The 24,670-nt window shown below is 54.3% G+C and overlaps 1 long non-coding RNA gene across 1 annotated transcript in view; it reads right to left on the reverse strand.

Annotated features, from left to right (window-relative positions):
- Nucleotides 1–1,844: 1,844 nt before the first annotated feature.
- Nucleotides 1,845–24,670, reverse strand: part of LOC132244504 (uncharacterized) — a 38,202-nt gene continuing 15,376 nt past the window's right edge. The window contains exon 4 of the long non-coding RNA XR_009456019.1: nt 1,845–5,602. This is a non-coding gene — a long non-coding RNA (uncharacterized LOC132244504). The remainder of the gene's footprint in view (nt 5,603–24,670) is intronic.

Consider the following 24,670-nt stretch of genomic DNA (forward strand, 5'->3'; position numbering starts at 1 on the left):
TTTTTTTTCTTTTATCCCATGGTGTATAATAAAGTAAAATGTATTCTCTTACTTGAGCACTAATGCTGTTTGTTTCAATATTATTTGGTCTGATTGATGGTGAGAGGTGGCCCTGTTTGACATACCACTTTGCTAAATTCTTGCTAAACCTGTGTCCCTGGGGAGCTGGGGTTGCAGGAGGGCCCCAGGCCAAAGGAGAGCCTAACTTATCTCCTGCAGAGCCCGAAGAGCAGGAGGAGACGCGCGTGGCGAGACCGCCATCACAGCTGATCAGCCGTGCTTATATTCAGCTGAGGCCGAGCAGTGTGGGCGGGAGACGCTGCCCGGTGGAAATAAGAAGCTGACCCAAGGATGTGGCAGGGGGGCAAACGAACAGAGGCTTGAAGAGAGAGCCCTCACCCAGAGGGGCTCAGCTGCCGCGTCAGGCAGCATGGAAAGTTGGAGGCAGAGCGAGGAGAGGCTCCGATGGAGTTGGTAGCGATGCCAACAAGAGAGCCGGCAGGGAAGTTGGCAGTAACGCTGGCAGAGAAGCCGGCAGCGACGCCAACAACAGAGCCGGCAGGAAAGCCTGCAGCGACATCAGTGGAGAGGCCAGTGGCGAGGCTGACAGTGGAGCCGACAGGTGGCAGGGACGTTGTCCGCAGAGGCAGCAGCAAAGCCGGAAGTGACGCCGGCAAAGGTTCCAGCAGCTGCACGTGCAGCAGAACTGGCAGCAGCACCCGTGAAGGAACTGGATACAGATGCAGAGAGAGCAGCATCGGGGCAAGCCAGTGCTGAGACCAAGGAGTGAGCCTGCAGCAAAAGCCTCAGAGAGGAGGTAACAGGGGTGTGGCCAGTGGGGCCCTACCGGGTGTCGCCGAAGGGTGACTGAAGACCCAAGGAGGGACAAAACCAGTGACGGATGGGGCCCACTACAGCCCTAGGATAAAGGCTGGGACTCAATGCCCAAGTAGGGCAAACCACTAGGGTTGAGTAGTTTGGCACAGGGGGATCCACAGGGCCCACAGGCCAGGGGCATCCTTCGTTGCCTCCTGGCCCTGTAGCTTTAGTACTTCAGCTATCACGGTGGTAGGGAATTACACATTAAGTCACAGGGTGGATGGGTTAGGGTGTCAGGATTTCGGATCGGTGGGACACGGTCCGAGGACTTCGGAGCCCACACATCAAGGCATGAAGATACTGGCACATAGCTGGCAGGTCGCGGGAAGAGGTCAGGCAGAGCAGTGAACACCTAGGGGCCCGAGGACCGGCGACCCAAGGTGGCGAGTGGCCGGGGTGTAGGAGAGGTCGGAGCCCCGTGAGTGCCCACTGGGAGGTGCAACGACCCTGGAGGCTGCCTCAAAGGGGAACCCCTCCACTGAGGTAACATTCAAAGTCGTGGCAGGTGAGTCAAAGGGATCCCCTGATGTCAGCTGGGGTAGTCTTTGGGGTCCACCCGCAAGCCCAGGACAGGCACGATCAGTTGTCTGGGCTAAGGCCGCACGAGAGCGCCTGATCGAACAGAGGCGGGCACAACCTGAACTAGAACTCAAAATAGATATAAAGATTCAGCTAACTTCTTGCTACCTTTGGGGGCAGATCCTGTATTACCCGAGTATAATATGAGACTTGGATATGCAAGCAGTGCAAAATTCTTTCCCTGAAGTGGTAAAAAATAATGAGTGTAGTGTTACCTTATTTAGGTTAATATCCAAGTATAATGCAAAGTAAAGTGGACATTACTATAAAATGCACTGAGTTGGCAGTTTAACATTACAGAGGCCTGCACTGATGTAGGATTATATCAATCCTAGCAAAGTTCTGTAGCAGTAGAATGAATGTAGACCAGGTTGGGATGGTGCAAAATTAGGTTATTTATTTAAAACTGTGTCTCATGCCTCCAGAAAATTTCAGTTTTCAAATGTATACAAAGATTACCTTAGTATAAGTTTGCTATATTGTCTTTTCTGACAATTAGAAGTGGAGAAAAAAATGGGTCCTTTTGATTCCATTATAAATTCTGAATTTGTAGCTTTTAGCTAAGAAGAAAGGGAGATCACTGAAAATGAAATTCCTGCTTAGAAGTTTTTGTGGGAACCCTGCAGGAAATCTGCTTTATCATATACTGCTGCTTGTTCGGAGGTCTATTAGAATCGTAAAAGAAGCTGAAGATCCCTCAGCAATGTGCCTCAGGATAGATACGTAGGGATATGAGGTGTCTTCTGGACTCGCATTTAAATTGAAGGCATAAGAACAAAAAGTCTTTGTTTTGCTCCAACCGGGCAACACAAATGAAAAATCTCCTAAGGTGAAACAGCAGAACTTGCCCTGGTGTATTATTACACCATATCCATTTGGCACAAAAATTAGAAGAATTCATCAGCAAAGCAATAATCAGAAATTGAAGTCTTATAAAGTCAGAATGCATGATGTCAGAGTACCTGCTACACAGATCCATGCTCCATAAACCTCTTATGTTTTAACTTATATTTCTTCCTTTTCTCCCTTTCCACCTTCTCTGTTTTTCCTGTTTCTGTGTTAAAAGAATAAACTTAATTTTACCTCTTCCAAAACCTTCTATTGTGTGGGATTTTTTTTTTTTTTTAAACCATCAAAACAGAAGTAACCTACAAGTCTGTTTGTTTATTTGTTTTAAACTTCCATTCTTATCTGTGGCGCTCTGCAATTCACCAATATCTCATAGCTTATAACAATAGATAAAATATTTGCAGATGTCATGTGTACACATGCTGTTAAGAAGATGGACTCTCAATTAACAAATGGACTTTAAATACAGTAGAATGGATGAAAGCTATTGTCTAAACATTTCATGAGGTCCTTTTTCCAAACCCAGCTATTTACAAATATATACTGAATGGCATTAACCACTTCTGGGCACTTTTACACGTGCTCTGACATGTTCCAATTAGAATGTGTTGGAGCAGACCCGACTTGATTGCAGTAATCAGAATACTTCAGTGTGCTGCAGTGTCTCGTGTATCCAGAGTCCCTGTCTTTCAAAATGGCAGCAGGAGCACTTTAACTAAAGCTAATTCAATTAACTTTAGTCAAAGCGCCCCCACTGATATTCTGAAATGCACATGCTGAATACACAAGATATTGCAGGCATGTTAATTAAAGTGGCTCCTGAGAGTTACTCTAACCCACCCCCCTGGAGCCCATGTATAGGTGGCTCTTGTCTATAGGCCTGCTAAATAGTCCATTAAAGGCCTACATAGGACTACTTTGATTTTGGTGATTTATTAAACAGTAAAATTTAAAACAAATGAACAAAAGATTCACCCTTCTGAAGTTGATTTATACTTGGCTTTCCAGGGCTTTTTACCTTTGAGTACAAACAAGAAAAAAGAAAACACAACTTAACCATATCCTTTGATTTATAAGCAAATCAGTTACAGCTACAGCGAACAGTGCTTCCTAAGTCTCCATCTACTCTAGAGCTGTCCTGACTCTTCTAATGTTGGGAGGCCTAGTTTAGATAGGCTGCCAGGTAGTACCATAACCACTTTGATCAGTTTGAAATAGCTGAGCTTAAAGCAGGTACAATTGACAGCATATTCACAATGGTTTGTGGCTTCAGTGGTTCATCTGTGCGATCTGTACTCTTTCTCTCTTTTTTTTTTTTCCTTCTGGCCCTTTATATCATGCTTCATCCAGTGTTTGCCTTTTTCTGCAGAAACCTGGATCTAAGTCTCAGTCTGAAACAGTAGCTGTCTGGTGTTGCTAGCCTAGCTACTTGTAGGCACGCAACCCAGAGGGACAAATTTTGGTACAGTGATTGCTTGAGAAGAAGCACAGGTGTTCAAAAGGAAGGTCAAGGAAGGAACGGTGGCCACCCCATGTTGTGATAGACCTGGGCATGGCTGCTTTAACCAGGTGGTGGTTCCTTCAGGGGTCCAATCATCTGAAGGTTTAACCTATATTTTTGTGAACACCATTCCCTATAAAGCTGAAGGGCAAGACCTTGAAAACGGAAATGCCTTCCATTCATATCAGTGCAAAATGGATCATGTGCCTGGTGCAAAAGAATGAGCTTATACTTTTGGAGAGATTCAACGGTTTGTTTTTGTTCCTGGTTTAGAAGTGGGAAAGGTTGGTGGCAAATGTTTCCCAGGTTTGGCATAGTTGCTAATACTGGCCCAGACTACACAGTAATCTCAGTAAAGAAGGCAACATTTTTTTTTTTTTTTCCCAGGCTCAAAATAAATCAGAGGACAGAACTGTGGTACAACTGGTACATTTGAGAGCTGTTTACATTTGAGATAATATTTACATTATTGCTCAACAAAAGGCTCCTATGAAACTGCTTTGGAGGGTTCTATATTTACTAAAGGCAAATATTTTTTTTTTCTCTTCCAAGCTAGAAATAAAATGCAAGGAGTTTCTTGGAGACAGCACAAGCAATTGTTTTGTGAAACAAAATGTCATTGGCTGTTGGGATGGCAGTGTCCAACAAAATGCAACATTACTTCCTTCTTTAACTGCACAGTGCCAATAATGTGTCCTTGCTTACTTCTTAGTGGACATGTCTACACAAAATACTTTTATGTGCAGCAGACTAATTTGTTGCGCAGTAAAGCAGCACTATCTACACATACACAGCAATTAGGGTGCAGTAGACTAATGGACTATGCTGCTGGATACTCCTATCACATACAAGTGGCATCTGGCAGCACAATTAATTACTGTGATTAAACACACCTGTAGATGGCGACATTGGGATTAGTTCACTCCATCTTAAATTGAGCTGGAGTATATTTAGTTGCATTAATTGCATGTGTAGATGCACCCAGTATATCTGATGCACCCAACATGATTTTATGGAGGTTCACAGAGAACAGCTAATGAAACAAATTCAAATGCACATAGACAAATATATGGGTCTACATAACTAAAGGAAGAAGGTGCTGTTAAATTGGAATTCTGGGAACAGTAGTTACTATTAATTTTGGTAATTATCATGATCTAAATGCATTGCAAAAACACATTCCTGACATTAAAAAAAAAAGGGGGGGGGAGGTTCATGTGCACGCACACACACACATGCACACACACTTAAATGTTTGTTCCTCTCCACCAAAAAAACATAAATCTATGTGAAGGTGATGTTAAGGTTGCAGATGGATATTATATTTCTTCTCTAGCCTCTGATATCAAAGCTACCAATCCTGGAAACCCAGAGTTAAAGTTCAGCTACAAGAAAATAAAATCTTAGAGTACTGTAATTCACAAGCAGCTAAAAACTGTTTTTGATTGAGATGTCAGCTTCCATTTGTTTCACCTTTGCAGGCAGAATATATATATATATAAAAAAATCTATGCACCAAAGAAGGCTGTTTTTTTTATCACTTGTTTCATCTGTATGTGTGACACAAAGTGACTCTGCTCTACTGTTACTCCTTGTCCTAGAAGTGCGTGATGTAGGAATATAAGCTTGATGCACATAAATGACACTAATTATCAATTGGCTTCCACAGAATTGTAGTCATTGATCCTGTTTGCTCCTGGCATGTTACAAATGTAGGTAACTCGTTGCCTTCAGCATGCTCTGCATGTCATCCAGAACTACTTTTATCCGTTGGTCTGTGACACGTGAATATTCCTAGGCAATGAAAAACAGGAGAAATGTAAGTTGGCTCCATCTGCAGTAATTATTTACATTGGAATTTAGTCAACACGTCACTCTTGCAAAAGGTATCATTTTTAATAATAGTGAGGGGTCAGGTTCCCATGCTTTCTGGAGTATGCCCAGAGCTGATGAAGTATTTGGGCCAGGGCTCAACAATTGTTTGAATGCCATTAAATGGATTTTTTTTTTGCCAACTTTGCAACATGGTTAAATTGAGACAGATTTTCATGGGCAAGACTACGGGCACTGAAAAAAGTCACTTCCCAGAAAAAAAAAAAAGTTATAACTTAAGTTTTGGAGTTCTGAGCTTCTCAAGGAAAAGATCAACAAAACTTAAGATGGCAAAACAACACTATGTTCCTTAGCCTCGTAGTCAGAAATGGCTGAACCATTTCAGCAGAGCATTTCCAAATAAAAAAGTTTACTCTGGAGGCAATGCCCACCATGGAAGAATTTAGCCCAAACAGTTAGTTTGGCAAAGTTCAACCAAATGGAAAAACAAAGTCTTATAAAAAGGGTTTAGACCATAGGTAATGTATAGGGAGGACATGGGGTGGGGGGCACATGCCCCCCCATGAGATTGGCCCTTGCCGAAGTGGGGAGCGCTGGCTGGTGCCCTCCGTGAGAAGTGCTGGTGGCACTTCTAGTTTTGCCGGCAGCACTTCCATTTTTGAAGCCGGTGTTTCCGAGGTCAGCAATCAGCCACTGTCCCTCCCTCCCCCGTCAGTTGGCAATTGGCCACTGGTTCCCCCCCCCCCCCCCGAGTTAAAAGGCAGCAGTTGCCCATGTTTTAGACAACTTTAATGAGAGGATCTATGTAGCTTTGGCTATATGAAAACTTCCTTTGGACAGAACAAGGAACAATGGTCTCAAGTTTCAGCAAAGGAAGTTTAGGTTAGATATAAGGAGAAACTTTTTCATAAGGAGGGTAGTAAAGCACTGGAACAGGTTACCCAGAGAGGCTATGGACCTTGGAGGCTTTTAAGACCTGGCTGGATGAAGACTTGGCTAGGGTGATATAATTGGGGATGGTCCCACTTTGAGCAGAGGGTTGGAACTAGATAACCTCCTGAGGTCCCTTCCAACCCTCTTTTTATGCCTCTATGTTATTTTATTTTCTTAGAGTATTTAAGTTGAACTGAACAGAACCTAGGTTGAATTGACCCAGAATGGTTTCTTGCCTAAAGCATTTTTGATGGCATATTATGAGAAATGATATGGTATGCTTTTCTCTAAAAAGCCATGAATTTGTAAACATAATATCATATCTGCTATGCAATCATTAGATTGGACTCCTAGCTTCATTATGAGATAAAAGAATCTCAAACTCTAAATGTTTATTCTTAGGATGTAGCTCTTCTTCACATGACTTTTTCAGTATGAGAAGCAATGTTTTGTGAAATTGTTTCAGTTTTGCAGGTAAGAAGGTAAAAATAGGGTAGAAGGCAAAGAACTATGACACATACTTTAATCCCTGCCACAGAACTTCAGAAAATAAGTAACTCCATACTCTAGTCTGCCTCAAATATTTACAGTAGCCATGAGTTAAGAAACTATTAGTTAATCTTTCACAAGTCTTGTCAATGTCTGCATTGTCAGATCATAGGAAATAGTATCCTTTTAGTTCTCAGTAAAACCTCCCATAGAGCAGAGTGCAAGATCATTTTGGTTAAGTTCAGACAGTCAAAAAGCTGAAGGCTGATCCAATTCAGTCCTCTCAGGTTAGTCTAAGCTGCGTAGATTGAACTGATAAGCAAGGGCATTTATACACATACTTTTCTGTCCCGACATGCCGGAGATCTGCTGCTCTGTGTTGTGTGCAGTTGTATAAGTGGTGAAATGCACATCAGTGTGCAGAAAATGGCAGTGGTGCACTTTTGAACTAAAGCACATTCTGTGTTTTAGTTCAAAAGTGCACCACCACCATTTTCTCAGTGCTGATGTGCATTTTACCACTCATACAACTGCAAACATAGCAGTGCCAGGCACTTTTCAAAGCGCCCAGAGCTGTGATGCTTACATGTGTAAAAATGTCCCAAGTGAACAGAGGCAGACAAGGCTCTTTGGGTAAATCTGATATCTTTTGTTAGACCAACTCCAATAGTTTGAAAAATTCTTCTTAGCAAGCTTTTAGGCACAAACACCCTTTGTCAGGCTGAAGGAAGCATCTGCAGATGGTCTGTGCTCTTCCTGGATGGAGTGGTAAAGCAGCCAGAGGCTAGTATGTATGCAAGAAAGTCAGTCAGTTTAAATGTAAATTGAGGTGGTCATTAAGTATCAGACAAGTGGGGTGGAGGGAGAAAGAGGGACTGAACATAGCAGTAGTCAAAGGATGAGAGAAAGAAGGTGGGGGGAAGGGAATGAGAATAGCTGGTAAAAAGTGGAGGGTTTACCTGGGCAGTCAGATGTTTGGCAGGTAATAACGTATCATAAATCCAATGTCTATATTTAGCCCATGATTTTTTGTATCCAGTAGATTGATGAAGTGGAGTTCATAGGCTTATCTGTGAAAGGTATTTTGTAAATTCCCTTTGAGGATTAGAACTGAGAAATTGGAGAGAGGATTGGTTTTCTTGTGAGAAATGTGCCCCCACAGGTAATTGGGTATTATTGTCTTTGATAGATTTTCAGTGTCTGTTCATTCTGGTGCGCAGTTGTTGTTTAGTTTCTCCTACATATTTTCCATCAGGGCATTTGATGCAGTGGATGAGATATATTACATTTCTGGAGGTGCATGTGTAAGATCCAGGAATAGTGATGGTTCTGTTGTGGGATGTAGTAATTGTGGGGATGGTGAAGATGTGTTGGCAGGTTTTACATTTCTTTTGATTTCAGAAGTGATTCTAGAAATGCAGTCACATGCCTGCAGTAGCCCAGGCCAGACGCTGGAGGGTATGAGAACATGCCTCCCTGATCAGCTGGAGCAAACAGCTTAGGCCAAGGCTAGCCCACCCACACTGCAAGGTGGAGTTTGCAGGGGAGGTGAAAAGCATCCTGGGATGCTTGGGGACAGCTGGAGCCCTTGGGTTTGGGGAATGCTGGGGAGCCAGGCAGAAAGCATTTGTGCAGTGTGTGGTGGAGCAGGGGCTGGAGTGGGAGGGAAGACACACCTGCTCACTGCTGTCCCTGTCTCCAGCAGATTCAAGGCAAAGGGAGCCCCAGAACTACTCCTGACCTGTTCCATCTGGGAGTGGTGGGGGATCAGCTATATGGCAAGCCATTCTCAGCCAGGAACAGAAGCAGCAGTGCATAGGTTCCTCTCTCCAGGAGTGGCTCTGGGGCTCCCCCTGCACCTGGGTCAACCAGAGACGGCGTCAGTGACAGCGGAAAGGGGATGCGGCTACATAGCTGCAACTTCTCTTGCCTCGATCAGCTGCTGTGGAAATAAAGCAGCAATTCAGTATCGCTGAACAATCCTACAAAGCAATTTATTGAAGACTAGGAAGAATGGTATATTGTAACAAAAGGCTTCTGGGGAATTTGTAAGTAGGCAAAATATATACTAGTTACTTAAACTGGAAATTAGCCAGGGGACAATGCTCAACAATTCTGTGCAAAAATATATTTTAATAACCATGAATACTCATGACTTCAATCTGTCTTCTCTGCAAATCTATACTTGCATCATCACAATCCTCCCTACGCAATATTGGAGCATCAGTTCACACTGAGTGCTCTTCGAAATGCCAGTACTACTTCCTGCGGCACTATTGCCAGGGGAAACCCTGAGAAGATCAAGAGTGACTACAGGGCTCTGGGTGCAAGGGTGAAGGGGATGGGGGCTCAGGTGGTGTTCTTTTCAATCTTTCCAGTCAAGGGAAAGGGCCTGGGCAGAAATAGGTGCATCCTGCAGATCAATGCCTGGCTGCACAGGTGATGTTGACAGCAGGGCTTTGGCCTGCTGTCAACATCAGCAGGCCAAAGCTGCTGCAGGATGATATTCCAAGAAGGATTGCTGGGAAGAGATGGGATCCACCTGATGGAGAGAGAAGAGCATCTTCACAGACAGGCTCACTAACCTAGTGAGAAGGGTTTCACAAACTATGTTTGCCAGGGGATGGAGACCAAAGCCCTGAGATAAGTGGGGAAGTGGGTGACCTGGAGGAAGAGCAAGTAGGAGGGAGAAACAGGCGAGGTGTTCTCATTCTTCCTGAGAAATCCAGGCAATTGTCTAGTTACCTCAAGTGTCTGTACATGAATGCAAGGAGCCTGGGAAGCAAGTAGGAAGAACTGGAAGTCTTTGCACAGTCACAGAACTATGATGCGACTGGAATAACAGAGACTTGGTGGGATAGCTCACATGACTAGAGCACTGTCATGGATGACTACAAACTGTACAGGAAGGGTAAGCAGAGGAGAGGAGGAGGAGTTGCACTTTACGTAAAAGAGCCATCCTGAGCCATAAAAGAGCTCAGAGCTCCAGTATGAAACTGGAGAGAAGCCTGTCAAAAGTATCTGGGTTAGGGTAGGAAGAGAGATCAACAAAGGTGATGTAATGGTGGGGGTCTACTATAAGCCACCACACCAGGAAGAAGTGGTGGATGAGGCTTTCTTCAAACAGCTAAAAGAAGTTTCCTGATCACTAGCCCTGGTTCTCTGTTATTCTAATCATGTCATATTTCTGTGACTGTGTAAGGACTTCCAATTCTTCCTGCTTGTGTCCCAGGCTCTCCTGCTCACCTCCTCCCACAGCTTGGGGAAAAGGGGACAGGCAGCATAGTGGCAGAGAGCAGAAAGTGAGCAACAGATCAGGTAAAGGAACAGGATTGGAGTGGTACTCAGGAAGGGTGTGGGGCTAATTTGTGGTACACAAACCAAAAACCGTTCACCTCTATTTTCTAATCCAACCCCTTTCCCAGATGCAGGATGTCAGATGGTGCTTAGCAGACAATTTCCTGAGATGGTTGATAGAAGTGTTTTAGCATTTCCCCATCTTTTTAAAGACTTATAAAAGAAAAAGGACTTTTTAAATAGTGTTCCTTGTTCTTCGGTCAGTCAACATGCAACTACTGTGTATGTGACTTGTTCGTTTTTCTAGCAGAAAATAGAGAACCTCTACCTTTCTGCAGTTTGTTGGGAAGTTTAGTGAACTGTAGGAAAGTGAGCAGGTAAACATAATTAGCTTGGATTTTTAAAGGGCACTTAAAATCAAATATTTTTAAAGGAAGACATATAAACAAAATATTACAGAATAAAGTAATTTCATTAAAAAATGAAAAATGCCATGATTCTGTAAATAGGTCTGCATATTGATGTGTGAAGGTCTACTCCTTTCTTGTTGGACAGCATAGCTAATGCTCGAGCATTGCTGTAGATCAGCTAAATAAAACAAAATCCAAATTTCAAAGAGCTCTTGAGAATTTACAGAAAGAGGCACATTGATTCCTGTCCATAGATATTAATGAGTCTGTTGTGAATGGGGAAGACCCTGTTTATCCATAAGACAAATTTTTACAAGCCTATTGCATTAATACACACTACCCTTGTGAGTATATATGAGTAATGATTTTCTCACCAGAAGCAGAACGTCAGTGGGCATGTCTACATATTCATTAATGCGCCTTTGCTACTGTGCATTAAAATTTAGTATCTCTAATATTAGATGTTACATAAAGGTGCATTATCCCATGTTAATGCACAGTAGCAAACTCAAACTTCTTTTGTGATGCTTATGGCACAACAGACTAATTCTACTGCGCATTAGCCCATTAGTACAGTTGTTGACATGACATGCTAAAGCACAGTATGTTACGGCTTATGTAGATGCGCTCAGTTTTTTGGGGCCCTTAATAGTCCTGAGGCAAAACTGAAAAGGCTTTTCAAAGGGAACTAGCACTTCCTGATAGCTATCAGCCCTCTGGGCATAGTACCTTTGAAAGCAAAGACAAACTGGACTACTAAGGGTGCACAAATTGGCTTATCAGCAAAAAGAAAAAGTGAATCTGTGAGTTACAGGCTCTCCCTCAGTGATGGGGCTGGCACTGAAAATAAGTTTGATACTGATAGCTGAATATAAATAGAATGGCTATTTATTGCTGTGGAAGGAGAGAGAAAAAGAGGCACTTTTTTTGTAATGTTTTACATTACACAACAATAAAAAACCCCAATTTATTAGCTTCTCGGCTGCACTTATTAGCTTTACATATAAGGGTAAAAGCAAGGAACTGCACCATTGATTTTATTAAGTGTTTTAAAAATACTTTAGTACATCATAAAAATTACAGCACCATTATATCTTGGAAAGACATAAAACTGATCATTGCATCCATTTACAAATTATACTGGCATTTCAGATGGCTATCCAAAAGTCATATGAGATGCAATACAGAGAGAAAGCAGAAGGGGCTGTGCTTAGGGATCAGGATCTTCATTTCTATTTACCTGAGCAAATGCTAAATGTTAGACTGTGAAGGTGATTAGGGTAAGAAAGACAGAAAGAAAGACTTTTGACTTTTAAGAGATATTTATTCCAGGGAGGGTGATAACTCGGAGCCAGTAAAGAGCAAGTACAGGTACGCCCGAATGTCTGGGCCTCATGGACAAGGCCTGGGCTCATGGCCTGCAAGGCCTGCCCATACACTCTAGACTAAACAAAACAAAACAAAACAAAACAACACACACACACACACACACTGAACATTAGGACTATTGACATATTTACAGTTCTGCCAGCGGGGACACCCATGGAGGCCTCAGGGGTTGACCCGCATGAACAAAAAAAGTCCAAGGCCTCGGCCCGCTTGACGCGTCTCTGCAGCTTGAGCAGCCGGTGGTATCACAGTGCGAGGATCAGGCGTCCCGCCTCGACTTGACACAGCACCCCCTCGAGGGCCCAGCACTCCTCAAAGGTGGGCACCGTCCGCCAGAGGACAGCGTGCTCAAACTTGAGCGAGAGGTGGGCCCGCCCTGCAGCTCTTCCGCCTGCTGGTGCGTCGACCATCCCGGTGCCAGTGAGCCAGTTTCGCCGGCTCTTCAGGGAGGCCATCTTGGCAAGGCCCAGCAGGAAGTTGGCCAGGCTGACCGTGGCCTGCTCGGCCGCCCGGTACGGAAAGGAGTGGATGTAGACATCCTCGGAGAAGTCTCGGCCCAGCACCCGAAGCAGGGTGCCCAGGGCGGCAAAGAGAGGCTGCAGCCAGGGGCAGTCGAGGAATGCGTGGAAAATGTCCTCGTCTAGCACCCCCGGGCAGAAGGGCAGGCCGCTGAGGCTGCTGGGTCCAGGTGACGCACAAAGGTGCCGGTGGCCAGGATGCCGTGCACGAGTCACCACTGCAGGTCACCGGTCCTCTTGGCGGGGGGCACCTTATACAGCGTGCGCCACGCTGGGGTCCCGGGCTGCGCCAGGCACCGCCGCCACCCAGTGTCAGGGCGGCCGGTGAGCACCTGGGCGTGCCGGGTGCGCACCACCCACATGCAGAGGCCCTTGCGGGGCAGGGTGCCAAAAGGGCAGCCCGTATTGCTGCTGGGGGGCACCGGGAGCCTGAGCAGCGTGTTGGGCCGCTCAGTCAGCTCGCTGGGTACCGCTGGGATGACGGGTAGTGGTGGGAAGGCGTCCGCGGCAGGGAGGGGCCGGCGAGTCTGGAGATGGAGGCAGTGACCGCCCTGGAAGTCCGTCGGGAGGGCGGCCCTAATGGCCTGCAGAAGCCGCCCCGCGGTGCGGATGGAGCGCATCGCCAGCTGGGCAGCCAGGACCTCGGGTGACAGCCAGTCCAACCAGGCAGGGTCCAGGAGGTGCTCCAGGCGGGTGGAGCACGCCCCGATGAGAGCTGGTGGAGGCCAGGCTCAGGACGACACGTTGCAGGGCCGGGTTGTAGACCAGGGGCTCTCGAAGCAGTTGCGGGAACTGCAGGTGCCTGGCCTGGGGACAGAGATGGAAGGCTGCCTGCCAGGCCCGCACCATGCTGCGGTAGAACGGGGGAAGGACCGTCCCATTCAGGAAGGTGAGGTCCAGTTGAAACAGCTCCCGGTCAAAGCCGAGGCCCCCCACTCGCCACAGGAATCGGCACGCCAGCTGTCGCCACGGGAGGTGGCTTTCGGTGTACAGTAGCCGCTGGAGGGCCTGCAGCCGATAGGCGGCCACCCTGCTGGCCAGATCGATCAGGCCCTGGCCCCCCTCGCCGGTGGGCAGGTAGAGGGCACCTCGTGGGAGCCAGTGGCGTCCGTCCCACAGGAAATCCACCAGGAGTCGCTGCAGTCTCTCCAGTAGCTCCGGCGGAGGGTCCGACACCCCGCAGCGGTGCCACAGGGTCGCTGCCACCAGGTTGTTGATGACGAGGACGCACCCCCGGTAGGAAAGGCTGGGCAGGCGCCAGCGCCACCGCTGCAGGCAGGCCTCCGCTCCCTCCTCGAGGCCGTCCCAGTTGCGTGCCATGAAGGTCGTCGGCCCCAGGAACACGCCCAAGACCTTGAGGCCCTTGTGGCGCCAGGCGAGGCCCCCCGGCAAGTCTGGGGGAGGTGTGCCAGTCCATGCGCCAAGCAGCAGAGTATTGCTCTTGCCCCAGTGGATGCGGGCGGAGGAGGTGCGCTCATAGGCCCGCTGGCAATCTGCCAGAGCCCGCACATTTTCCTGGGTGTTGAGGAAGACAGTGACGTCGTCCGCATAGGCCGACAGCCGGAGACAAGGGCCAGCGGACGGGCCTGTGGCCGATGGCAGGGCCACACCACTCAGGTGGCGGCGCAGCGCGTGTAGCAGTGGCTCGATGGCCAGGGCGTAGAGCATGTCCGACAGCGGACCGCCCTGGCGAATGCCCCTGCGTGCGGGGAACGGAGCTCAAAGCACCCCGTTCACCTTGAGCAGGCAGGAAATATCTCGGTACAAGACCCGGAGGGCCCCGGTGAAGAGGGGCCCAAAACCAAAGGCCTCCAGTGTCCGGAAGAGATAAGCGTGGCCCACGCGGTCAAAGGCCTTCTCTTGGTTTAGAGAGAGGAGGCCGACATCAAGGCCAAAGAGCTTGCTAGCCGTGAGTAGGTCCTGCAGCAGGAACAGGTTGTCTTGAATGGTCCTGCCCAGCACACAGTAGCTCTGCTCAGGCCCGGTGAGAGAGGCCATGACCGCGTGGAGGCGGGTGGCCAGCACTTTGGCCAGAATCTTATAGTCCGCGCACAGCAGGGAGACCGGCTGCCAGTTCTTCATGTAGCCCAGGTCTCCCTTCTTGGGCAGCAGGGTCAGCACCGCTCAGCGGCAACTGATTGGCAAGACCTTGTCGGCATGGCTCTCCTGGAAAACACGCAGGAGGCTGGGGCCGAGGAGAGGCCAGAAGGCCTTGTAAAACTCGGCAGGCAGCCCGTCGAGGCCCAGGGCTTTGCCGGAGGCGAGGCCGGCCGTGGCGGCCACCAGCTCTTCCAGGGACAAGTCCTGCTCAAGCTCGCCGGCCTCCAGGGCATCGAGACGCGGTAGGCCCTCGTGGAGTTCCCGCGTGGCCTCGGGGCACGACGGCTTAGCCGTGAACAGGTCACAATAGAAGGCGGCGGCACGTTCGCGAATTTCGCCCGGCTCTGTAATGATCCGGCCCTCCGGAGTCTTGAGATGGTCCAAGACTTTGCTCAGTGCCCTCCGCCACTCCAGGTTGAAAAAGAAGCGGGTCAGGGCGTCAGTTTCCACCAGCTCCTGGCAGCAGGTGTGGACTCTCGCGCCACGGGCCGCACTCTCCACCAAGTCGCGCAGGCATTTCCTGCGGAGCCGGAGGCTCTCGCTCAGTGCCACGTCGCTGCCAGTGGCCAGCAGAGCAGCCTCGAGCTCCGCCACGTCCTCCTCCAACTCCCGGATACGGCGGCGCGTCTCGTTTGCGACCAGCTGGGTGTACTGCTGGCAGAAGGCTCGGATCTGTACTTTGCCCACGTCCCACCACAGCTTCCAGGAGGAGCGGCTCGGTCTCGCAGCCTCTCACCTCTGCCAAAAGTGGGGAAAGCAGTCCTGGAAATAAGAGTCCTGAAGCAGGCTGACGTTGAAACACCAATACGGTGCCCGTGCACAGGCTCTCCCCGGCAGGCTCAGTTCACTGAAGGCCAGGCCCTGATCTGATAGATCTGAGGGAGCGATGCGGCTGCTGCGCAGGAGTGGCAGGTGGTGCCTGGTGATATAAAGGCGGTCGAGGCGAGCCATGGTGAGACCACCGGCACCCATCTTGGCCCAGGTGTACTGGCACGCATCAGGATGCAGGGCTCACCAGACGTCCACAAGGTCTGCCCCCTCCAGGGCAGCTTGCAGCTTGCGAGCGGAGGGCAGGCGGGGCTCAGGTCCTGTGCGATCGAGGCGCGGGGCAGTGGTGCAGTTGAAATCTCCACCGAGGAGGAGCAGGTCATCATCCTCGCTAGCGTCGTGCAGGAGGGCAGCCAAGGTCTCGAAAAAAGCGACACTCTCCTGGCCATCGGAGGGCGTGTAGACATTGACGAGCAGCAGGCGGTGCTGTGCGAGGGTGACGCGGACGGTCAGCAGGCGGCCGGGGACGACCTCCCGCGGCACCGCCGCGACAAGCTGCATCTGCGGTGATAAGAGTGTCGCGACCCCAGCGCTGAGGTTGGTGCCATGGCTCAGGAACACCTGTCCTCGCCAGGCAGCCCGCCAGGCAGCCCGCCAGGCCGCCTGGTTGAACCTGTCAGAGTGCGTCTCTTGTAGGAAGGCGACGGCCAGCCTCTTCTGTTGCAGAAGCTCCAGGACAGCCTCACGCTTCACCGAGTCTCGACAGCCATTGATGTTGAAGGTGCCAATGGTTGTGGCTGCCATGGGTGTGGGAGAGGAAGAGCAAAGCAAAGTGCGGGTGGAAGAGCGAGCACCCAAGAGCAGAGCAAGGCAATACGGACAGGTCAGGGAAAGCCTACCGTGCCCTACTCTAGTCGAGGGACCCGCCCAGGGCCCACTCCACTCTCACCCTCTGGGCAAGCTTGTCCAAATGGTAGGCCATCTGGCGTGTGCCCCGATCCTGCTGCATGAGCTTGACTGCCGCCCTGGCAGCCTTGACAAACACTTTGGGGTCCGCACACCACTGGGTGATGCGCCCCGTTACGTTCTTCTGCCCCTTAGTTAGCTTCAGCAAGGACAGGAGTCCCCCATAGTCAAGAGGGACCCAGGGGGGCTCCACCAGCTAGGGGTGGATGTTGCCTACAAAAGAGCGGCGAGGCCACACCCCCGGCGGGAGCTCGCCCGCAACTGCAGCGTCGATACCCTCTATGTCCAGGCACATCAGCCGCCTTTCGTCATCCGAGTCAAGGACCGGCTCCGCGAGGACATTCCCTGTCTTCTTGGGGGAGAGGGGCCATCCCGCTCACGACGTCTCTTGCGAGACTCAGAGAGCTGGATCTCCATCTCGCTAACTTCCCCATCTGATCCGCTAGGCTGGTGCATGACCAAAGGGGCAGCAGGCTCTCCCGCCACCCCCAGGGCCAGGCCACTGGAAGAGAGACATTCGCCACTATCCCTGCTGCCGCCCAACTCCGGAGGCTGGGGGACAGGCAAGGGGAGGGGGACCCCTGAAGGCCCCTCCCCCCCCGCTAAGTCTGCCCCGTCGATGGCTACATCCAACGGGGCAGGTGGTGTGGCAGCCGGAGTGGGGTCCGGCTCTGTAGTGGGGGGGCCCTCGGCACTGGCCGAGGAGGGGTCTGTCAGGGATGGGGCGTCCTGAGAGGCCCCCCTCATCTCCCTCTCTTTGTCGGGTGGTTGGGAGGAGGCCCGAGCCCCATCATCCGATGAGGCTCCAGCGCCGCAGTCCCCGGCCACCCCAGCCACTTCGGCCGGGGCAGGCAGGGGCAAGGGGAAGCATCCGCCCCTCCACCCAGTGGGGCTGCCGCACCGAGAGCAGGGGGCGCCACAGACGGGGGAGGTGGCGGTGGGGCCATGGTAGTAGCACCAGCCCCTCCGCTGGACAATAGCTTCCCACTGGAGACCCCGGTCCCCTGAGATGGAAGGGGGGGTGGAAGGAGGTCGGGAGGAAGAGCTCCCAGCCTCCCTGGGCCTGCCGTGTGCCCCAGAGGTCGACGCATCGTCTCTCGGCACTGCCACAGGTGGCGATGATCCGGCCGCCTTGCCCTGAGGGCACTGCACAGCCAGGTGGGAGGAGCCACCGCACTTGAAGCACGTGGTCTCTCCCACAGACAGATAGATAATGAACCTCTGACCTTCGAGCGTGAGGCTCAGGGAGCGAGGTAGCGACTGGGGGCCCTCCTTGAGGAGCATGAAGACCTGCCTCCGAAAAGACAGGACGTGCTTCCCCTGAGGGTCCTTGCTTCCCATTGGCAGGTGGCGAAAAGGACTCGCAGGAACCCCATAGGCCTCGCGTCCCCTGGCCAGCTCCAGATCAGAAACATGCGGTGGGACGTTGGAGATCAGCACCCTCACTGCCTGAGTCTCTAGGGGCATGACAGGGTAGTGAACGTCCGCAATGTCCAGGCCCTCCGCACACACCCTGTCAACCAAGGCAGGCTTGCTCAAATAAATCATCAGGACTGTGTTCACACGACCCACATAGCGGATGATACACCATCCCAGAAGCGCGGCCACAGCCTCCACGCAAACCTCGAGCCCCACATGGAGAGGGGTATGAACCATCAGGCTATGAGTCAGCGGGAGGTCCCGAGAGACATCCTCATGCCAGCTGCCACATGTAGGAGTAGCCATTCCTCATTAGGACAGGGTTAAACTGCAAAGCGCAAAAAAAAAAAAAAGCCTCAGGCTGACACAGGGGACTGGGAGGGGGCTGAAAACGCCTCAAAAATCGGCCTGGGGGGGGGGCAGAGCAACCCTGCAGGGGCTCAGGGCAAGCCCCAAGGCAGGGGGAGATGGCAGGGACCAAGGGAAGGGGCAGAGACAAACAAGGCTGCCAGAGACCAGGGGAAAAAAGCTCAGAAAGTGGGGGGAAGGGGCAGGGAGGGTGTCCCCAGGGACAGGGTGGGGAGAGGCAAGGGGTTTTTTTTGGGGGGGGGGGGGAACGGAAAAGGGGGGCAGGGAATGCAGGGCAACGAGCTGAAAGCACCTGAGCTGGAGGAGCTTAGAAGGTCTTCAGCTGTCGGCAGCCAGCCAGCCAGCCAGCCTTTGACTTTTAAGAGGCGTTTATTCCAGGGAGGGTGACAAATCGGGGCCAGTAAAGAGTATGTACAGGTTGGCCCGAACACCTGGGCCTCACGGACATGGTCCTGGGCTCACAGCCTGCAAGGCCTGCCGGTACACCCTAGATTAAAAAAAACAAAAAAACAAAAAAACCATATCGAGCCAAAGGTCTATTTACATATTTACATTTCTGCCAGCGGGGACACCCATGGGGGGCCTCAAGGCTCGACCTGGGTGAAGCAAAGTCCAAGGCCTCGGCCCGCTGGACGCATCGCCGCAGCTTGAGCAGCCGGGGGTGTTACAGGGCGAGGAGCAGGCGCCCCGCCTCGACTCGGCAGAGTGCCCCCTCGAGGATCCAGCGTTCCTCGAAGGTGGGCACCGTCCGCCGCAGGACCGTGTGCTCAAACTCGAGCGAGAGGCGGGCCCGCACCAGCAGGTGGAAGAGCTGCAGGGTGCCGACCATCCCGGTCCCAGCGAGCCGGTCCTCTTGGCGGTGGGCACCTTATACAGTGTGCGCCACGCTGGGGTTCTGGGCCGTGCCAGGCACTGCTGCCACCCGGTGTCAGGGCGGCCGGTGAGCACCTGGGCGTGCCGGGTGTGCACCACCCACATGTAGAGACCCTTGCGGGGCAGGGTGCCAAAAGGACAGCCCGTATTGCTGCTGGGGGGCACCGGGAGCCTGAGCAGCGTGTTGGGCCGCTCGGCCAGCTCGCCGGGTACCGCTGGGATGAGGGGCAGCGGTGGGAAGGCGTCGTGCGTGGCGTCCGCGGCGGGGAGGGTCTGGCGAGCCTGGAGATGGACTTCCAGGGCGCTCGCTGCTTCCATCAGGAGGGCGCCCCTGACGGTCCGCAGAAGCCAGCCCATGGCGCGGACAGAGCGCAGCGCCAGCCAGGCAGCCAGGCCTTCGGGGGACAGCCACACCGACCAAGCAGGGTCCAGGAGGTGCTCCAGGAGGGTGGTGCGCGCCTCGACGAGGGCTGCCACGAGGCTGGCGGAGGCCAGGCTCGGCGTGACACGCTGCAGGGCCAGGTGGTAAACCAGGGGCTCCCGAAGCAGGTGCGGGAACCGCAGGCGCCTGGCCTGGGGACAGAGATGGAAGGCCGCCCGCCAGGCCCGCACCATGCTGCGGTAGAACGGGGGAAGAACCACCCCATTCAGGAAAGTGAGGTCCAGCAGAAACAGCTCCCGGTTAAAGCCGAGGCCCCTCCACTCGCCGCAGGAACCGGCATGCCAGCTGCCGTCACGGGAGGTGGCCGTCAGCGTACAGGAGCCGCTGGAGGGCCTGCAGCTGGTAGGCGGCCACCTGGCTGGCCAGGTCGATCAGGCCTTGGCCCCGTTCCCCGGTGGGCAGGTAGAGGGCAGCTCGGGGCAGCCAGTGGCGTCCGTCCCACAGGAAGTCGGCCAAGAGCCACTGCACTCTCTCCAGGAGCTCCAGCGGAGGGTCCAGCACTGCGCAGTGGTGCCATAGGGTGGCCGCCGCCAGGTTGTTGGCGACGAGGATCTGGCCACAGTAAGAGAGGGCAGGCAGGCACCAGCGCCAGAGCTGCAGGCAGGCCTTCACTCCCTCCGCCAGGTCCTCCCAGTTGCGGGCCGCAAAGGCCGGCGGCCCCAGGAACACGCCCAGGGCTTTGAGGCCTTCCCGGCGCCAGGCGAGGCCTCCTGGCAGGTCCAGAGGCGGCGTGCCGGCCCACGTCCCCAGCAGGAAGGCGTCGCTCTTGCCCCAGTTGATGTGGGCCGAGGCGGTGAGCTTGTAGGCACATTGGCAGTCCACCAGGGCCCGCACGTCCTCTTGGCTGCCCAGGAAGACGGTCACGTCGTCCGCGTACACCGTCAGCCAGAGCGGGGGGCCGGTGGCGGGGCCCGGCGCCGGTGGCAGGGCGAGGCCGGTCAGGCGATGTCGCAGAGCGTGCAGGAGCGGTTCAACGGCCAGGGCATACAGCATGCCCGACAGGGGGCAGCCCTGGCATATGCCGCGACGCACGGGGAATGGGGAGTACAGCGCACCATTCACTTTGAGCAGGCCGGAGGCGTCGTGGCACGGTGAAGAGCGGCCCGAAGCCAAAGGCCTCGAGGGTGCCGAGCAGGTACCGGTGGTCGATGCGGTCAAAGGCCTTCTCCTGGTCCAGGGAGAGCACGCCGACGTCCAGGCCAAAAAGCTTCGCGGCCGTGAGCGGGTCACGCAGCAGGAACAAGTTGTCCTGGATGATCCTGCCTGGCATGCAGCAGCTCTGGTCGGGCCCGATGACGGAGGCCATGACGGTGCAGAGATGGTTCGCCAGCGCCTTGGCCAGGATCTTGTAGTCGGCGCACAGGAGGGAGCAGGGCCGCCAGTTCTTCTGGCAGCCGAGGTCCCCCTTCTCAAGCAGCAGGGTGAACACGGCCCGGCGGCAGCTGGTCAGCAGGGTCCCGTCGGCGAGGCTCTCGCAGAGGACGCGGAGGAGGCTGGGCCCGAGGAGGGGCCAGAAGGCTCTGTAAAATTCCGCGGGCAGGCCGTCCAGGCCCGGGGCGAGCCCCCACACCGCGGCCTCCAGCTCCGCCAGAGAGAGTTCGCGTTCCAAGGCCTCGGCCTGCGAAGCGCCCAGGCACGGCAGGTCCCGATGCAGCTCTTGGGTGGCCCGCGGACAGACGGGCTCAGCCGCAAACAAGTCCCGGTAGAAGGCGATGGCATGCTCCCACACTTCACCCATGTCCGTGAGCAGCCGGCCCTCCAGGGTCTTGAGGTGGTCCAGCATCTTCATCGGGGCCCGCCGCCTCTCCAGGCCGAAGAAGAAGTTGGTCGGGGAGTCGGCCTCTGTCAGCTCCTGGCAGCGGGCCCAGATCCGCGCGCCGCGGGCCGCACCCTCCGCCAGCTCTCGCAGGCATTTCTTGTGGGAGCGGAGGCTCTCGAGGAGCGCCACGTCATTGCCCGCGTGGAGCAGGGCCGCCTCGAGCTCCACCACGTCCTCCTCCAGCTCCTGGGTGCGGCGGCGGAGCTCGCTCGCCGCCAGCTGGCTGTACTGCTGGCAGAACGCCCAGATCTGGGCCTTCCCCACGTCCTACCACAGGCGCCAGGAGGGGTAGTCTGCTCGCGCCGCCTCCCAGCTCCTCCAGAGGTGGGCAAAGCAGTCCCTGAAGCGGGTGTCCTGCAGCAGGCTGACGTTGAGGCACCAGTAAGGGGCCCACGTGCGTGCTCTGCCAGGCAGGCTCAGCTCACAGCAGACCAAGGTGTGGTCCAAGAGGCCCGATGGAACAATGCGGCTGCCGCGCAGCAACGGCAGGTGGTGCTGGCCGATGTAGAGGTGGTCGAGGCGGGCCATGGCGAGCCCGCTGGCGCTCATCTTTGCCCAGGTGTACTGTTGCGCGTCAGCGTGGAGGACCCGCCAAGCGTTGACGAGGTCCGCCGCCTCCAGCACAGTCTGCAGCTTGTGGGCTGAAGGCAGGTGCGGTTCCGGCCCAGTCTGGTCTAGCAGCGCGTCGACGGTACAGTTGAAATCCCCGCGCATGGGGAGCAGGTCGTCCTTCTTGCTGGTGTCACGCAGGAGGTTGCCCAGGGTCTCTAGGAAGGCGACCCTCTCTCTCCCATCGGTGGGCGCGTAGACGTTGATGAGGAGCAGGCTCTGGTGTGCCAGGGTGACGTGGACGGTCAGCAGCCGGCTGGGGACGACCTCTCGTGCCACTGCCGAGTCGTACCGCAGCTGCAGCGAGAGGAGGGTCGCCACTCCTGCGCTGAGGTTGGTGCCGTGGCTCAGGAACAAGCGGCCTCTCCAGTCAGTGCGCCAGTCGGCTTGAACGTACGCGTCGCTGTGAGTCTCCTGAAGGAAGGTGATCGCCAGACGCTTCTGCTGCAGGCCCTTCAGGACGGCCGTCCGCTTCACCGGGTCTCTGCAGCCATTGGTGTTGAGCGAGGCAATTGTGGTAACCGCCATGAACAGGAGAAGAGGGAGGAAGGGTAGGCAGGGTACCAGTGGGAGAGAAGGTGATGGACACCGGGCAGAAAAACCGCAGAGACAGGGGAAAGGCCTAGCGTTGCCCTGCCCTATTCCACAGGCCCACCTCGGCCCCACACCTCCCTCACCCGGGTCACCAGCTTCTCGAGCCGGAAAGCATGCTGACGCGTGCTCGGGTCCCGGCGCATAAGCCTCACTGCGTCGCTAGCAGCGCAGACAAACTGCGTGGGGTCCAGGCACCATTGCCGGATACTCTCGGCCACGTTCCTCTGGCCCTTGGTCTGGTCCAAGAGGTTGAGGAGACCTCCATAGCTGGGGGCCACCCAGGGGGGGGTTCTCCAGAAGGAGGTGGATACTGCCGACCGAGAACCGGCAGGGCTGTACCCTGGGAGGGGACTTCCCAGTGAGACCAGTGAAAGTGCCCTCAATGGCCAGCTCCCTAGCAGGCCCCCCTCTCTATCTGGGTCGAGGACCATCTTGGGGAGATCGATCCCCATCCGCTTTGGGGGGCAGATGTCGTCCCGCTCCCGGGGCCGTTTGCGGCGCTCAGAGGGCAGGCACTCCATCTCCTCCTCCTCATTGGCCCCGGCAGGCATGGGAGCGGGCAGTGGGGTGGCAAGACCCTCTGCCGTCTCTCCTGCCTGCTGCTGCTCAGAAGGCAGGTACTCTCCCCCTGCCTTGCCGCTCACAGGCCCCACTGGCTGGGATGGGGGCAAGGGGTTGCCAGACCTCTCCGGGACACCCTCAGTCATGGCCAGAGGTGGCAGGGTTTCCAGGGGGGCAGGCAGAGCGGGCTCAGGTTCCCTGGCTGCCTTTTCCCCGGTGCTGTCCGAGACAGGCCCCGAAGGGGCAGGAGCTCCTTTAGACACTCCTTTATTCTTCTTCTTGTTCTTTGCTTTTTGGGGAGTAGCTGGCACCTCCCCCGTAGGGGGCGGGCCAGGCTGCTTGGGTGTCGCCACCTCCAGGTCCACCACCTCGGTTGGGGCAGGGGTGGAGGGGGGTCTCGGGTGCTCCACCTGACGGGGCCCCAGCGCCCGAGACTCTAGCCACCCCGGGGAGAACTGGGACAGGAAGGGACTGGGAGGACTCCCCAGCCCCTCCACCGGAAAGGGCATCCACTATAACAGGGGCGGGAAAAACCTGGGAGGATGTCCCAGGCCCCCCCCGGTGGCATGCCACTGCCAGAGGGGTCGAGCCCCTCCGATGGAGCAGGGGTGGAGGGGGGCTTGGCAGGTCTCCCAACCCCACCCTTTGATGAGGGTCCCGCACACGAGGTGGATGCACCATCCTCCTGGGCAGGCGCGGCAGCCGGTGCCTCGGCTGACTGCCCAAACGGGCACTGGGCAGTTTGGTGGGAGCTGCCGCCGCAGCGGCAGCAGGAATTCCCATCCAGGGAGAAATACACCACGTAGGACCTCCCTTGAGAGGCAAAAGTCAAGGACGGAGGCAGTTTCCGAGTGTCCCCCTTGAGGAGCATGAATGCCTGCCTCTGAAAGGACAGGATCTGTCTCAGCTTGGGGGTCCTGCTCCCTATTGTCAGCCTGCGCCACGGGCTGGTGAGGACACCGTAGCGCTCGACCGTGTTGGTGAGGTCCCAGTCTGACAGGTGCGGGGGCACGTTGGAGGCCACCACCCGCACTGCCAGGGTCTCCAGGGGCGTGACCAAGTGGTGGACCCCTGAGACTTCCAGCCCCACCGCACACACCTCCCTCACCAGATTGGGAGAGCTCAGATAGATAATGGGCACCAAATTGACCCGGGAGGCATACCGGATGCTCCGGCGTCCCAGCAGGTCCACCAGAGCTCTGGCGCAGTCCTCCACCGTGACGTGGAGGGGGCATGCACCCGCATGCCATGGCTGAGGGGAAGGTCTGCAGAGATATCCCCATGCCAAGTGCCTTTGCTGCTGGCTGGCATCCCGGCAGGAGAGGGTTAACTCTCTCCCGGGAGGGGGGGGGGAAGCCTCAGGCTGACGACAGGGACTGGGAGGGGGCTCAAAACGCCCCAAAAATCAGCCGGGGGGGGGGCAGAGCAACCCTGCAGGGGCTCAGGGCAAGCTCCAAGGCAGGGGGAGATGGC

Source organism: Alligator mississippiensis, chromosome 1 (genome assembly GCF_030867095.1).
Source record: "Alligator mississippiensis isolate rAllMis1 chromosome 1, rAllMis1, whole genome shotgun sequence".
In the NCBI taxonomy this organism is placed as follows: Eukaryota; Metazoa; Chordata; order Crocodylia; family Alligatoridae; genus Alligator; species Alligator mississippiensis.